The sequence below is a fragment of the Giraffa tippelskirchi genome, chromosome 12 (assembly GCF_054371585.1).
Source record: "Giraffa tippelskirchi isolate mGirTip1 chromosome 12, T2T-mGirTip1v1.2.pri, whole genome shotgun sequence".
In the NCBI taxonomy this organism is placed as follows: Eukaryota; Metazoa; Chordata; class Mammalia; order Artiodactyla; family Giraffidae; genus Giraffa; species Giraffa tippelskirchi.
In genome coordinates, this window is record NC_137286.1 from 108406031 (window position 1) to 108422257 (window position 16227).

Below are 16227 nucleotides of genomic sequence, written 5' to 3' on the forward strand. Positions count from 1 at the left end.
TGAAAATCTACAGCCTTGACATATTCCTTTCTATTTGGAACTTGTCTGTTGTTCTGTGCTCAATTCTAACTGTTGCTTTCTGACCTGCATACAGATTTCTCAAGAGACAGGTCAGGTGGTCTGATATTCCCATCTCTTTGAGAATTTTCCACAGTTTGTTGTGATCCTACAGCCAAAGGCTTTGGCATAGTCAATAAAGCAGAAATAGATGTTTTTTCTGGAACACTCTTGCTTTTTCAATAATCCAGTGGATACTGGGAATTTGATCTCTGGTTCCTCTGCTTTTTCTAAAACCAGCTTGAACATCTGGAAGTTCACAGTTCATGTACTGTTGAAGCCTGGCTTGGAGAATTTTGAGCATTACTTTACTAGCGTGTGAGATGATTGCAATTGTGCAGTAGTTTGAACATTCTTTGGCATTGCCTTTCTTTGAGATTGGAATGAAAATTGACCTTTTCCAGTTCTGTGCCCACCACTGAGATTTCCAAATTTGCACTTCATAGCATCATTTTCTGGATTTGAAATAACTCACTGGAATTCCATCACCTCCACTAATTTTCTTCATAGTGATGCTTCCTAAGGCCCACTTGACTTTGCATTCCAGGATGTCTGGCTCTAGGTGAGTGATCATACTATCGTGATTATCTTGGTCGTGAAGATCTTTTTTTGTATAACTCTTCTGTGCATTCTTGCCACCTCTTCTTAATATCTTCAGCACAGATTTTTATGAAGCCAGTATTTAAAGTCAGTTTATAAAGCCAGTATTATTGCTAATCACATGAATCTATTCATCTAAAGAAAATTGCTAAAACACTTCAGACTGCAGTTTCAGTAAACCTGATTCTCCTCGACTAATTGTGCTTTAATGATAGTTTTCCATTTTGTGGATAACAATGTTCAAATATTCAGAGAACAGATTATTAAAATTTTTGCTGAATGACACATGTAGGAACACTAATTAGAACTAGAAAAACATAGTTGCAATTTTCCAAAATAGTAACTGTGCCAGGTGAACTCAAGAAATACTTCTGCTAACTGAAACTTTTATATAGAAACTGGCAAGTAATACGTGTAATAATGATTAATGGCTTTGCTCTGGATATTTAAAATGAATTGCTTTTGACAAATTGGGACTTTGGGTTCTTATTCTATTAATAAATCTTGTCACTCACAATTTTACTGATTGACCTTTAGCAATATTCTATTTTTGCCTTAATTCTTTTATAAAAGTAAAACCTGGAGCTTATAATGAAAAACAAATAAATACAGTTGGTAAAGTGACAAGATGAAATATATTCTCTAGTTAGGAGGTTTGACTTAAATTTTCTTTGCTTTCTATATTTAATATTAATTAGATCCAATAACATCAACTACTATAAAAAAGAATGCCTTGTTATAAAGGTACTTATGCTAAATAGAAAATAACCTTAGGTCGTTTTTTTTTTCTTTATAGATATTTTTCTGTTTAAGAGAAGACTTACTTAAATATATCATGAGTTCCGAAGCTCCAAATTGAAGCCAGAATTTTTAATAACATAGTGTAGAGACCTCCAACTACTTGCTAAAGAAGGTAGTAGGGAAAATACTACTTTTTACATATCTAAAACAGAAAAACAAAATGAACAAGCAAAAAAAAAAACACCTCTGTCCATGGAATTCTCCAGGCAAGAATACTGGAGTGAGTAGACATTCCCTTCCCCAGGGAATCTTCCCAACCTAGGGATTGAATCTGGGTCTACCCACATTCCAGGCAGATTCTTTACCATCTGAGCCAAGGAAGCCCCAAAGGCACAAATACATGTTTCTTAATGTTTCAAATTAAATACTTTAAAATTAATATCTAAAAGGACTATAGTGTCTGTAGCTTATCTTAAATTTCCTTTCATAACATCAAATGACAATTTTGTTTTTTGTGCCGTGATACATGATGTCATAACAAGGCATTTCAATTCAAATTATATAATATTTCTAACTTAAACTTCTCACCTTTCCATTAACAGTTAAGCAACCCCATTTCCACTCTGAGTTGCAATTTTTTTGTGCAATGCACAGTGCCACCACACCCAGTGATTGTCTGTTCTCATGACATTTCCAAGCAAACACTTTCAAAGATCATTTCTCTTAACCCAAACATCTTAAGAAGTATGGGAGGTTTACTTAAGATCGCATAGCTCCTTGTTCAATCTTTGCTAATGCTGCAGCATTTGGAAGTCTTCTTGAAATACATTTTCTGATCTTTATCTGTAGTATGCAGAAAGTACAGTACTTGAAAGATTGTACCAGTCAAACAGCACACAAAATTCTTTTTCTGACACACCAAACTAAGTTCCAAGGAAATATTATGATTTTCCCTCTTTACAGTGCCTTGCACATATAGATTATCATTAACTATTTGGTGATGAAAATACTTTTTTTCCTTATCCATATTCTAGTAGTAAAGCACCTGCCTTTGACTGTTTGGTTCATTTAATTTTTCAATATAAGTCTCAGGGTCATTAAAAATACCACCTGCCATGTCACAAGTTATCCACAGATTTATAATCAACTCAGCATCCTCTCTTCATTTATTAGCAGATGCTGAACTATTTATTCTGCAATGAACTGATCCTTTGTGGGATCTGATAGCAATTAAATTTATAGTGGGTTTTTGAAGTGCTGAAAGATTTAATTTTTTTATTTACACAATTATTTATTCTGGTTAGAGTTGTTTAAAATTGAATACTATACAAAAAAGTGAAAGATTTTTTTTTTAACTAGGTTAATCAGCAGCTCTGTATTTGAAGGAAACTCAGTTATAAATATTTGTAGTCCATCTTAAATTAAAGTTGTAGAAATTTAAATGACAAGAATTTTCTGAGTTTAAACTTTACTAACAGCTTATATTTTCCCATATTTATTTTAAGTGGAGAAAAATAAGGAACAGTGAAAAGAAAGATGTATGACTAAATCACCAAAATAAAAGAAAATGGCTTTTTAATGTCAAAACAAATTGTTCTTTTCAAGCTTCTGATCTTCTTTTCTTTTTTTTTCGTACTTCCTCTCCCCATTTCTTTTTCATTTAGGATTGTATAGAACTTGTGTTTGGCTACTTGTTGCTAAAAAGCCAATAATTCAGGGGCAAGTGTTGGTAGAGAAGAAAGTAACTTAATTCAGAAAAGCTGACAATCTGGGTAGAGGTGGAATCATGTCCTGCAACGAACTCCAAAGATTCTGCTGAGTCATGAGAGTTTGTTATTTTTTTAAGTAGTTTTACCAACTTTCACTCTCAACAGATTTTATATATATATATAATTAAATATACTAAATATATTTAAATATAAATTATAATATATTAAAATTATAATATATAAATATATAATATATAATTATAAATTATATAAAATTATATATAAATTATAAATTATAATTATAATATAATATGATAATAAATATATCATTATATTTAATAATATTAAATTAATATATAATTATAATTTATAATAAATTATAATAAATTATAAATTATAATAATATATTAAATATATTATATTAAATAAATATATATATATTTGCAGATGGGCACATTTTATTAGACTTTTTTAAAATTTTTAATTGAAAGTTAATTGTTTTACAGATTTTTGTTGTTTTCGGTCAAACATCAACAAGAATCAGCTATAGGTTCACTCACGTCCCTGCCTCCCGAAACTCCTTCCCATCTCCCTCTCCATCCCATCCCTCTAGGTTGTTACAGAGCCTCTGAGTTCCCCGAGTCATACAGCAGATTCCCACTGGCTCTCTACTTTACATATGGTATTGTAAGTTTCCATGTTACTATCTCCATACATCTCACCCTCTCCCTCCTCACCTCCTGCCATGTCCATACGTCTGTTCTCTACGTCTGTTTCTCCATTGCTGCCCTACAAATAAATTCATCAGTACCATGACAGTTTTTAAAAGGAAAAAGAGGAAACAATCTCAATTCAGTTCAGTTCAGTTGCTCAGTTGTGTCCGACTCTTTGAGACCCCATGGAATGCAGCATGCCAGGCTTCCCTGTCCTTCACCAACTCCCGGAGCCTACTCAAACTCATGTCCATTGTGTCCGTGATGCCCTCCAACAACCTCCTCCTCTGTTGTCCCCTTCTCCTTCTGCCCTCAATCTTTCCAAGCATCAGGGTCGTTTTAAATGAGTCAGTTCTTCTCATTAGGTGGCCAAAGTATTGGAGTTTCAGCTTCAGCATCAATCCTTCCAATGAATGTTCAGAACTGATTTCCCTTGGGATTGACTGGTTGGATCTCCTTGCAGGCCAAGGGACTCTCAAGGGTCTTCTCCAACACCACAGTTCAAAAGCATCAATTCTTTGGCCCTCAGCTTTCTTTATAGTCCAACTCTCACATCCATACATGATTACTGGAATAAAACATAGCTTTGGCTAGACAGACTTTGTTGGTAAAATAATGTCTCTGCTTTTTAATATGCTGTCTAGGTTGGTCAAAGCTTTTCCTCTAAGGAGCAAGTATCTTTTAATTTTATGGCTGCAGTCACCATCTGCAGGGATTTTGGAGCCCCAAAATATAAAGTCTGTCACTGTTTCCATTGTTTCCCCGTCTATTTGCCATGAAGGGATGGGACCAGATTCCATGATCTTAGTTTTCTGAATGTTGAGTTTTAAGCCAAATTTTTGCTCTCGTCTTTCACTTTCATCAAGAGGCTCTTTAGTTCTTCTTCACTTTCTGCCATAAGGGTGGTGCCATAGATTCATCAGTGTCATGACAGTTTTTAAAAGGAAAAAAGGGGAAATAATCTCAGTTAATCATTAAGATAGGAAGTCAGATTCATTGTCACTTTCCCATTGCAGGCAGACCTAGTGACTTCTCCTGATCTTCTTTTGGATGCTATGTTACTTGTGTGGTCCACTTGCAATTGGATGCTATTCTGCCCTTGTTGTCTCCCTGTAAATTTGCTAAGGGGTTCAGAGTCAGTCATTCGTTAACTACTTAAATATCCATTCCTACTCCTTTTAATTCAAGAAATATATCAATAGTTTAATAAAAGTATTATGTACATTCATAGAGCAGTTGTCAAGAATTAAATTAAATGTTACTTAGAAATCTCACTTTTATAATAAATGTTCCAGGGAAACAGAAATAGACAGCCAGAAAAGGTGCAAAAGAGCTTACAAATCCCATTTGTCATATATCCCACTTCTATGGGTTTAGGAGCAAAGGTTTGCTTTCTGTAACTTCATGCTGACATAGGGTGCCATGTTTTCAGAGTAGAAAATGTGTACATGGATCTGTACCATCTCTTTGCTGACAATTTTAGTTGTTCTTTCCAGAGCAAGCTATAATTATGTTGATGACCTCAAAGATATAGACTATTACAAACAATAATGTTAATTCCATTTTCTTGAGGCCAGTTCATAGAATTGTGCTAGCTGTAGATTCAGTACTGCTCAAGATGGAGCAGCTTAAGTCATGCATACGGTCTGGTCATCACACAGTTAACATTTTCCTTGTAATGTCAGTATCTGTAAAACAACTCAGAAAAGTGCACGGTTCTACTGTCCCAATCATTTCCTGCTCAAGCCTGCTCGTCTGTGACTCAGGGAGGCCTGGGAGACTTCAGGTTTTCTCTAAGAAAGTGGCAGGGCAAATAGAGAAGCCTTTATAATTGGCAAGCTCTACTTGTTTCTGCTCAGTTCCCAGATTGCACTGCAATACTATAATTCTAGTATTTTGCATCCTTGTAGTCCTCATAGTGAAAAATGTTACTTACACAAACTAGCACCTTTATGATTTTCTCATCCTCACAGGAGAGTTAGAACGTCAAAAATTCACACAAACATTTACAAAATAAAACAAGTGTTCAGTTCAGTTCAGTCACTCAGTTGTGTCTGAGTCTTTGAGACCCATGAACTGCAACATGCCAGGCCTCCCTGTCCATCACAAAATCCCTGAGTTTACCCAAACTCATGTCCATTGAGTTGGTGATGGCAACCAATCATCTCATCCTCTGTTGTCCCCTTTTCCTCCTACCCTCAATCTTTCCCAACATCAAGGTCTTTTCAAATGAGTCAGCTCTTCACATCAGGTGACCAAAGTATTAGAGTTTCAGCCTCACCATTATTCCTTGTTGACATGCCCACTCAGTTTCTTGGCATGGATATACCTATTCAATTCTTCAGCATGGACATCTACACTCAATCTCTTAGACTTGATGTACAAACTCCATTTCTTAGTAGAGTTGTAACCACTCAGTACTTTAAGATGGATAAATATATTTAATTCCAAAGAGAATACGTGAAATTCCAGGAATATTATTTGACATTAGTTGAAAATTCTTTCCAACATTATTAATTAACAGAAATTAGTTTAATTTAACCATGGAAATCTTGAGAGTTTCTTCCATAGGACAGTAAATTGTTCAGGTATAATGGGCCTGGATAGGAAGAAACGGAGATTTTAAAAAATGAAGAAGTTATGGTAGTTGACTAGGTGGGGAGTAGATGAAAGGAGAAGAGAAAAATAAAGCACCAGAAAAGTTGTCAACTTTATTATTTTGTCGATCAATCCCATCTTAATTCTCCACAATTCTATTCAAAAGTATTTCTTGATGTATTCTTATAACAAGGTTAGTGGCATTTCTATTATGTGTTATTATGTGCATCTTTAACAGTTTTTAATTGTAATTATAGAAAATTTTAGAAACTTCTAATTATAGAAAAAATTAAGTGAATCCAAAGTAGAACAGTATAATGAACCTCCATGTGCCTGTCATTCATTTTCACTAATTGTCACTTCTTGGCCTAACTTGTCTCATCTGTACCTAGATCTGTTTTTCACACTCAATTTATCCCAGAATATTTTGAATCAAATTACAGACACTAGAATTATTTCACCTAAAATTATTTTAATCTATACCTTCAAAATGCAGGAAATCATCTCTATGTTTACCCTAGCAAGAATACCACTATTGTATTTAAAGTAAATTACCAAGATTGCTCAAGATGGTGAAATAGAAGTTCTTGGTGTTCATTTCTTTCCACAAGAATTTGGAATTCATTTCTACATCAAGAATATCTACAAGTGGAACAATTCACACACAGTACCCTCTAAACTCTAGTAAAGGACCTTAGACAAAGGTCCACTAAAAGGACAAGAAAAGATCCCTACATAAACTGGTAGGATAAAGGAGGGAAAGGGAAGAAGAAAAGAGTGAGTGTGAGGGAACCTACACTCCTGGGGAAGAGCTGAAATAGAGGAGAGGTTACTGTACCTGGGGAGGCCCCCTTCATCAGTGGCTAGTCTGTGGCAGGCAGGACAGAGTGAAATTTCCCCTGATGGTCTGTGCCAGAGCCCCGTGAGGCCCAGCCTGAAATGGATGGTTGTACACTAGTGCAAACAGGGGCAGGGTGCCAAAGGCTGGGATTAGGAGAGAGCAGACCCAGGGAGAGAATTCTGTTGATCTCTTTTGATGGCACTGAAACAGCTGGAGGGGATGGGAGTGGAAACAGTTGGAAACACTCCTGGAGAAAGCACACATTGCCTTGGAAGTGAGGTTCAATTGTTGAGTAGCACATAAGGAGCAGAGCCACCACTGTGGCCTCTTTTCCCACTCATCATCCCCTGGCTTCTGGGGTGCTGGGAAGGATTCTCAACAAAGAGAGCATGTGCAACTCAGTTGTAGCCTCTTTATTCTCCCCCTCTCCCATGCCTGACCAAGCCCACGTGTACCTTGGTCACCATTGCTGGGCCCACTTACCCAAATATGAAAGCATGTCCCACACAGTTGTAGAGCTGGGGACAAAATCAAAGCTGAGCCCTAGGGATTGTGTCACTAAAGAAGAGGAACTGAAATCTCTCCATGCAGCTACATGAGCAGTGGAATAAACCCCTGTGATCCACCTGGTATATCCAATACATGCAGAAGTTGTGAATGGATAGCAAGCACTCTCACAAACAAGATAGGTCTAATTCTACCAGCTGTGGACTTTGGGGGAATGTGGATGCAGAAGTTGGGCCAGAGAATGAGTTACCCTCATAGTGCCCACAGCAATTCCAAAGACATATCTAGAAGTTTTGGAGTGTCTCCTGGGGAGGTAGAGATTGGCTGTGTTTTACTGTGGGGGCAAAGGACACTGATAAAAATGGTTCCAGAGAAATTTTTTTGTTTGTTTATTTTGGTTTGTCTTGTTTCTGAAATTTTAATTTTTTAACTTTTAAAAAATTTTAATTATATTATATATTAACATTTAAACAAATCTTTATTTTGGGATTCTTTTGTTTTTTTTTTTTAGTTTTCATTTTTGGCTTTGTTGTAATTTTTGGTGTTATTTTTGCTTGTTTTTTTTATTGCTATTTTGTTTTGTATTTTGTTTTTGACTTTTTTTGATTTTTCTTTTTTGTTTTCTTTGTGTTTTTTGATTGTTTTTTTGTTTTGGGGGTTTTTGTTTGATTTTGTTTTTTATTGTTCATATTGGTTTTTCTCTGTTTTCTTTCTTTCTTTTTTTTGTCTTGGTTTTATTCTGTTGTCATTTTTGTGTGGTCAATTTTTTCTTTGATTTTCTTGCTGCTTTTGTTAATTTTTTGTATTTTTCAGTTTCTTTTTTTTTAATTATTTGCTTTCTTTTTTTAAATTTTTTTTGTTATTGTTTCTTTGGTTGTTTTCTTATTTTACATTTTCTTTGCACTTGTTTGTTTGTTCTTATTGTTTGCCATTTGTCTTGATTTTTCTTTGTTTTACACTATTTTATTTATTTATTTATTTTGGCCACTCTGTATGGCTGCTGAGGTCTTGGTTTCCCAGCTAGGGATCAAGACTGAGCCACTGTGATGGAAAACCCAATTCCTGGCCACTAAACCACCAGAGAATCCCCAGCCCCTCTGAATATTGATCAATATGAACTCTTCCAAAAGTCCCCCTCTGGATTTCAAGACCGGTACCACTCAATACCCTGCAAGCTCCAATACTGGATATCTCAGGCCAAATAACCAGTAAGACAGGAACAGAAACCCACTTGTCAGCAGACAGCCTGTCTAAAATTGTATAAACCTCACAGACATACCAAAAGACACCTCATGACAGTCTGGTCCACTAGAAGAACAAGACCCAACTCCATCCACCAGAACACAGATACTAGAAATACAAATGGATATAAGCAACTAAATGTCAATAAAATGGACAGCATAGAAGAAATGGACAAATTCTTAGGAAGATAAATCCATTCAAGACTGAAGCAGGATGAAAAAGAAAATAAGAATCGACAAATCATAAATACTGAAATTGAAACTGAATTAAAAATCTTGCAACAAACAAAAATTCAGGACCAGATGGCTTCACAGGCAAATTCTACCAAATATTTAGAGACGTATTAACATCTACCCTTCCAAAACTCTATCAAAAAATGGAGAGAAAGCAATATACCCAAGCTCATTCTCTGAGGCCAACCCATCACCCTGATACCAAAAGTAGAAATAAATATCAGACACACACACAAAAAATTACAGGGCAACATTACTGATGAATATAAATGCAAAAATCCTTAAATCTAGCAAACTGAATTCAGAATAGATTAAAATAATCATACATATGGATCAAATAAGATTTATCCCAGGGATGCAAAGATTCTTCAATACATGCAAATTAATCAATGTTATGTACCATATTAACAACTTGAAGAATAAAAATCATGATCATCTCAATAGATGCAGAAGCTTTTGACAAAATTCAATACTCATTAATGGTTAAAAACAAAAAAGTCTCCAGAAAGGGAGAATAGATAGTATCTAGTTCAATATAACAAAAGCCACATACAGCAAACCTAAAGCTAACATTGTTCTTAATGATAAAAAGCTGAAAGTATTTTCTCTAAGATCAAAAACTAGACAAGAGCATCCACTCTAGCCACTTTTATTCAACATGAATTAAGAAATCCTACTCATGGCTACAGAAAATTTAAAGAAATGAAAGAAATTCAAGATGTAAAACAAAAATAAAATTGTCACTGTTTGCTGACTACATGTTACCATACATAGAAAATCCTAAAGATGCTATTAGATAACTACTAGAGTTTATCAACAATCTTTGTAAATTTGCAGGATAGAAAATTAATGCACACAAATCTTGCATTCCTATACAATAACAATGAAAGATCTGAAGGCGAAATTAGGAAAACAATTCAGTTCACTGCTGCATCAAAAATAATAAAATACCTAGGAATAAACCTATTAAAGAAGCAAAAAACTGTATTCAGAAAAATATAAGATACTGATGAAAGAAATAAAAGATAACACATATATTGAGAGATAAACCATATTCTTAGATTGGAAAAATCAATATTGTGAAAATAATTATACTAACCAAAAATTGACAGATTCAATGCAATCCCCAGCAAACTACAAATGGCATATTTTTCATAGAAGTACAACAAAAATTTTTTCAATTTGATTGGAAACACAAAAGACTATGAATAGCCAATTGAAATATGAGGGAAAAAAAACAAAAAAACAAAAATAGAAGCTGGAGTAATCAGTCTCCTTGAGTTCACACTATAGATGGCTACAGTCATGAAAACAGTAGGATATGGTATAAAGTAGAAATACACATGAACTTCACTTCACTTCACTTCACTTCAGTCACTCAGTCATGTCTGACTCTTTGCAACCCCATGAACTGCAGCACGCCAAGCCTCCGTGTCCATCACCAACTACCACCCAAACCCATGTCCACTGAGTCAGTGATGTCATTCAACCATCTCATCCTCTGTCATCCCCTTCTCCTCCTGCCCTCAATCTTTCCCAGCATCAGGGTCTTTGCAAATGAGTCAGCTCTTCGCATCAGGTGGTCAAAGTATTGGAGTTTCAGCTTTAACATCAGTCCTACCAATGAACACTCAGGACTGATCTCCTTTAGGATGGACTGGTTGGATCTCCTTGCAGTCCAAGGGACTCTCAAGTGCCTTCTCCAACACCACAGTTCAAAAGCATCAATTCTTCGGTGCTCAGCTTTCTTTATAGTCCAACTCTCACATCCATACATGACAAGGGGAAAAACCATAGCCTTGACTAGATGGACATTTGTTGACAAAGTAATGTCTCTGCTTTTCAATATGCTGTCTAGGTTGATCATTACTTTCCTTCCAAGGAGTAAGCATCTTTTAATTTCATGGCTGCAATCACCATCTGCAGTGATTATGGAGCTCAGAAATGTAAAGTCAGCCACTGTTTCCACTGTTTCCCCATCTACTTGCCATGAAGTGATGGGATGGATGCCATGATCTTAGTTTTCTGAATGTTGAGTTTTAAGCCAACTTTTTCACTCTCCTCTTTCACCTTCATCAAGAGGCCCTTTAGTTCTTCTTCACTTTCTGCCATAAGGGTGGTGTTACCTGCATATCTGACGTTATTGATATTTCTCCCGGCAATCTTAATTCCAGTCTGTGCTTCCTCCAGGCCAGCATTTCTCATGATGTACTCTGTATATAAGTTAAATAAGTAGGGTGACAATATAAAGCCTTGACGTACTCCTTTTCCTATTTGGAACTAATCTGTTGTTCCATGCCCAGTTCTAACTGTTACTTCCTGAGCTGCATATAGGTTTCTCATGAGGCAGGTTAGGTTTCTGGTATTCCCACCTCTTTCAGAATTTTGCACAGTTTATTGTGATCCACACAGTCAAAGGCTTTGGCATAGTCAATAAAGCAGAAATAGATGTTTTTCTGGAACTCTCTTGCTTTTTCTATGATCCTTTGGATGTTGGAATTTGATCTCTGGTTCCTCTGCCTTTTCTAAAACCAGCTTGAACATCTGGAAGTTCATGGTTCATGTATTGCTGAAATAGTTCATCAGGCACTCTGACTACCAGATCTAGTCCCTTAAATCTATTTCTCATGTCCACTGTATAGTCATAAGGGATTTGACTTAGGTCATACCTGAATGTTCTAGTGGTTTTCTCCATTTTCTTCAATTTCAGTATGATTTTGGCAATGAGGCATTAATGATCTGAGCCACAGTCAGCTCCCAGTCTTATTTCTTCTGACTGTATAGAGCTCTCCTTCTTTGGCTGCAAAGAATATAATCAATCTGATTTCGGTGTTGACCATCTGGTGATGTCCATGTGTAGAGTCTTGTCTTGTGTTGTTTGAAAAGGGTGTTTGCTATGACCAGTGTGTTTTCTTGTCAGAACTCTATTAACCTTTGCCCTGCTTCATTCTGTACTCCAAGGCCAAATTTGTCTGTTACTCCAGATGTTTCTTGACTTCCTACTTTTGCATTCCAGTCTCCTATAATGAAAAGGACACCTTTTTGGGGTTTTGGTTCTAGAAAGTCTTGTAGGTCTTCATAGAACTGTTCAACTTTAGCTTCTTCAGTGTTACTGGTTGGGGCATAAACTTGGATTACCATGATATTGAATGGTTTGCCTTGGAAATGAACAGAGAGCATTCTGTCGTTTTTGAGATTGCATCCAAGTACTGCATTTCGGACTCTTTTGTTGACTATGATGGCTACTCCATTTCTTCTAAGGGATTTCTGCCCACAGTTATAGATATAATGGTCATATGAGTTAAATTCACTGATTCCAGTCTGTCTTAGTTCACTGATTCCTAGAATGTCGACGTTCACTCTTGTCATGTCCTGTTTGATCACTTCCAATTTGCCTTGATTCATGGACCTAACATTGCAGGTTCCTATGCAATACTGCTCTTTACAGCATTGAACCTTGCTTCTATCACCAGTCCCATCCACAACTGGGTGTTGTTTTTCCTTTGGTTCCATCCATTCATTCTTTCTGGAGTTATTTCTCCACTGATCTCCAGGAGCATATTGGGCACCTACTGACCTGGGGAGTTCATCTTTCAGTGTCCTATCATTTTGCTTTTTTCATACTGTTCATGGGGTTCTCAAGGCAAGAATACTGAAGTGTTTTCCCCTTTCCCTTCTCCAGTGGACCACGTTCTGTCAGACCTCTTCACCATGACCCGTCCGTCTTGGGTGGCCCCACATGGCATGGCTTAGTTTCATTGAGTTAGACAAGGCTGTGGTCACTGTGATCAGATCAGCTAGTTGTCTGTGATTGTGATTTCAGTCTGTCTGCCCTCTAATGCCCTCTCTCAGTGCCTACCATCTTACTTGGGTTTCTCTTACCTTGAATGTGGTGTACCTCTTCATGGCTGCTCCAGCAAAGCGCAGCCTCTGTTTCTTACCTTGGACTTGGGGTAGCTCCTCTCGGCTGCCACCCCTGACCTTGGACGTGGAGTAGGTCCTCTCGGCTGCGCTTCTGCGCTGTCGCAGAGACCACGCTTCTGCACCATTGCACACACCATGCTTCTGCGTACAGATGAAACAGGATAGAAAGTCCAGAGATAAACCCATGCACTTATGGTCAACTGACCTATGATGAGGAGACAAGAATATATGATGGAGAATAGACAGTCTCTTCAATAAGTGGTGCTGAATAAACTGGACAGCTACATGTTAAAGAATGAAATGAGAACACAATCTAACACTATTATATTTACACTATATGCCAGAATAAACTCTAAATATATTAAGTACCTAAATGTAAGTCCAGATACTATAAAGCTTTTAGCAGAAAATATAGGGAGAACACTTTGACATAAATCACAGCAAGACCTTTTTTGACCCACTTCTAGAACAATTAAAATAAAATAAACAAATACAACCTAATTAAATTTAAAAACTTTCACACAGCAAAGGAAACCATAAAGAAAACAAAAAGAAAACTTTCCAAATGTTAGAAAGTATTTGAAACTGAAGTTACTGATTAATCTCCAAAAGACACAAACATCTCATACTGCTCAATACTAAGAAACAAACAAAAAACACAACTCAGTCCAAAAACAAGTGGAAGATCTAAATAAATATCTCTCCAGAGAAGACCAACAGATGAACAAGAAGCACTTTAAAAGTTGCTCAGCATCACAAATTATTAGAGAAATGCAAATCAAAACTACAATGAGGTTCACATTATACCAGTCAGAATTGTTATCATTAAAATTTCTGAGAAAACCATAATTTGAAAAGATACATTCACCCCAATGTTTATTGCAGCAGTATTCACAATAGTCAGAACACAGAAGCAACCTAAGTCATCCATCAACAGAGGAATGGATAAACAAGGTGTGGCACCTATATACAATATAATATTATTCAACAATAAAAAATAACCAAATAATGCCATTTGCAGGAAAATAAATGAGCTTAGGGATTTTTGTACTGAGGGAATAAGTCAAAGACAAATATCATATGATATAACTTATATGTAGAATCTAGAAATGAAGGCTAGAGATGAACTTATCTATAAAACCTAAACAGTATTCTCAGGTTACATTAGTGGTAAAGAACCTTCCTGCCAATGCAGGAGAAGTAAGAAATGTGGATTCCCTCCCTGGGTCAGGAAGATCCCCTGAAGGTGGGCATGGCAACCCACTCCAGTATTTCTGCCTGGAGAATCCCATGGACAGAGTAGCCTGGCTACAGTCCATAGGTTTCACAGTCAGACACTACTGAAGCAACTTAGCACACATGAATGCATAAAAACTAAATAGAGCCACATATGTAGAAAACGGTAAAGGGGTGAGGGATATGTTGGAATATTGTGGTTGACACACACTGATGAGGCAGATTTGTTGCCATCTTAGCCACCAGAGAAACCCCAGGTAACTAATAAGGAGCTACTGTATAGCAGTAGGAACTCTATTCAATACTCTGTAAAGGCCTATATGGAAAAGAATCTTAAAAAGAGTGAATATATGTATCTGTATAACAGATTCACCTTGCTGTACACCTGAAACTAGCATAATATTATAAATCAATTATACACCAATTTTTTTAATTGAAAAAAAATTTCTAATTTTTGTTCAGTTTGTCGTATATTTTTAGAATTTTCTATTTGAACTTATTTTCAGTTAAAGCCCTTATATGTAGGTTAGTTGATAAGTCTCATAACAATCTTTCAATATGTAGGTTACCATTCCATCTTTTTTTTTTTCCTTACAATTAACTTTTAAAAATATATGATATTTGTCCTTGTAGTATTTACTGAAATCTGGGTTTTGCTGAAGTTTTCTTCAGGGAATTTTTGAACATGTCTTTCTGTCCCATGGATTTCCTTAACTTATTAATTAAAAGTGTACTGTGCTGTGCTCAGTCACTTCAGTCGTGTCTAACTCTGAGATGCCATGGACTGTAGCCTGCCAGGCTCCTCTGTCCATGCGATTCTCCAGGCAAGAATACTGGAGTGGGTTGCCGTGCCCTCTTTCAGGGGATCGACCCAGAAATAGAACCCATATCTCTGGCATCTCCTGCACTGCAGGCATGTTCTTTACCCCTGAGTCACCTGGGAAGGCATGAACTAGGGTTTGGCAAATTACAGATAATGATTTAATTCAGACTACAGTTTTTCTTTTTTATAAGCAATGATTCATTGAAACAGCCACAACTATTTATTTGTAGTATTATATATGGCTTTCATCACTTAAGAAGTCAGATTTTAGTAGTCATAATGGAGACCTCATGGCCCACCAAATCTAAAATATTTTGTCTGCCTCTACAGAAAATATTTTCTGTTTCCTAATTTTGTATATTGAGGTTGCATCTGATTGTTTCTGTTTTGTACATATTATATTTGTATTGTATACCTCTTAGGACGTAAAAAGTGCCCAACTGACATCCTTTTTGTTGTGTTAACTATCATTGATGAGCACTTCTATGATCTATTAAATTTTTGAAAAAGCTTAAGGATATGCAAACTGACTCCTTCAGTGTCATGACCTAAAACTGTTTCCTTGAAATTTGGTTATCATGCATTAGTATAACTCATAGCATTATTTTATAGGTAATTTGCAAAATTTTGAAAATATGAACTGATAAAAAATATCAGATTGAATCATGGCCTCAGAAATGAAAATTATTTTTTTTAATTTATTTATTTTAGTTGGAGGCTAATTACTTTACAATATTTTAGTGGTTTTTGCCATACATTGATATGAATCAGCCATGGGTTCACATGTGTTCCCCATCCTGAACCCCCCTCTCACATCCCTCCCCATCCCATCCCTCTGGGATATATTTGAGAATAAATTTTCCAACATGTAAAATAGAAATACTATAACATACTTGACAAGAGTATGATGAATACTATTACACATATAATTTTAGATATTATATATAGAAGCTATATATCATTGCTATAATAAATTACATATGTATGATTAGCCATTTACAGC

At 36.0% G+C, this 16227-nt stretch overlaps 1 pseudogene; it reads right to left on the reverse strand.

Annotated features, from left to right (window-relative positions):
- LOC145528644 (mitogen-activated protein kinase 1 pseudogene) overlaps positions 1–13302 on the reverse strand; it is a 74627-nt pseudogene extending 61325 nt beyond the window's left edge.
- Between the last annotated feature and the right edge of the window lie 2925 nt (positions 13303–16227).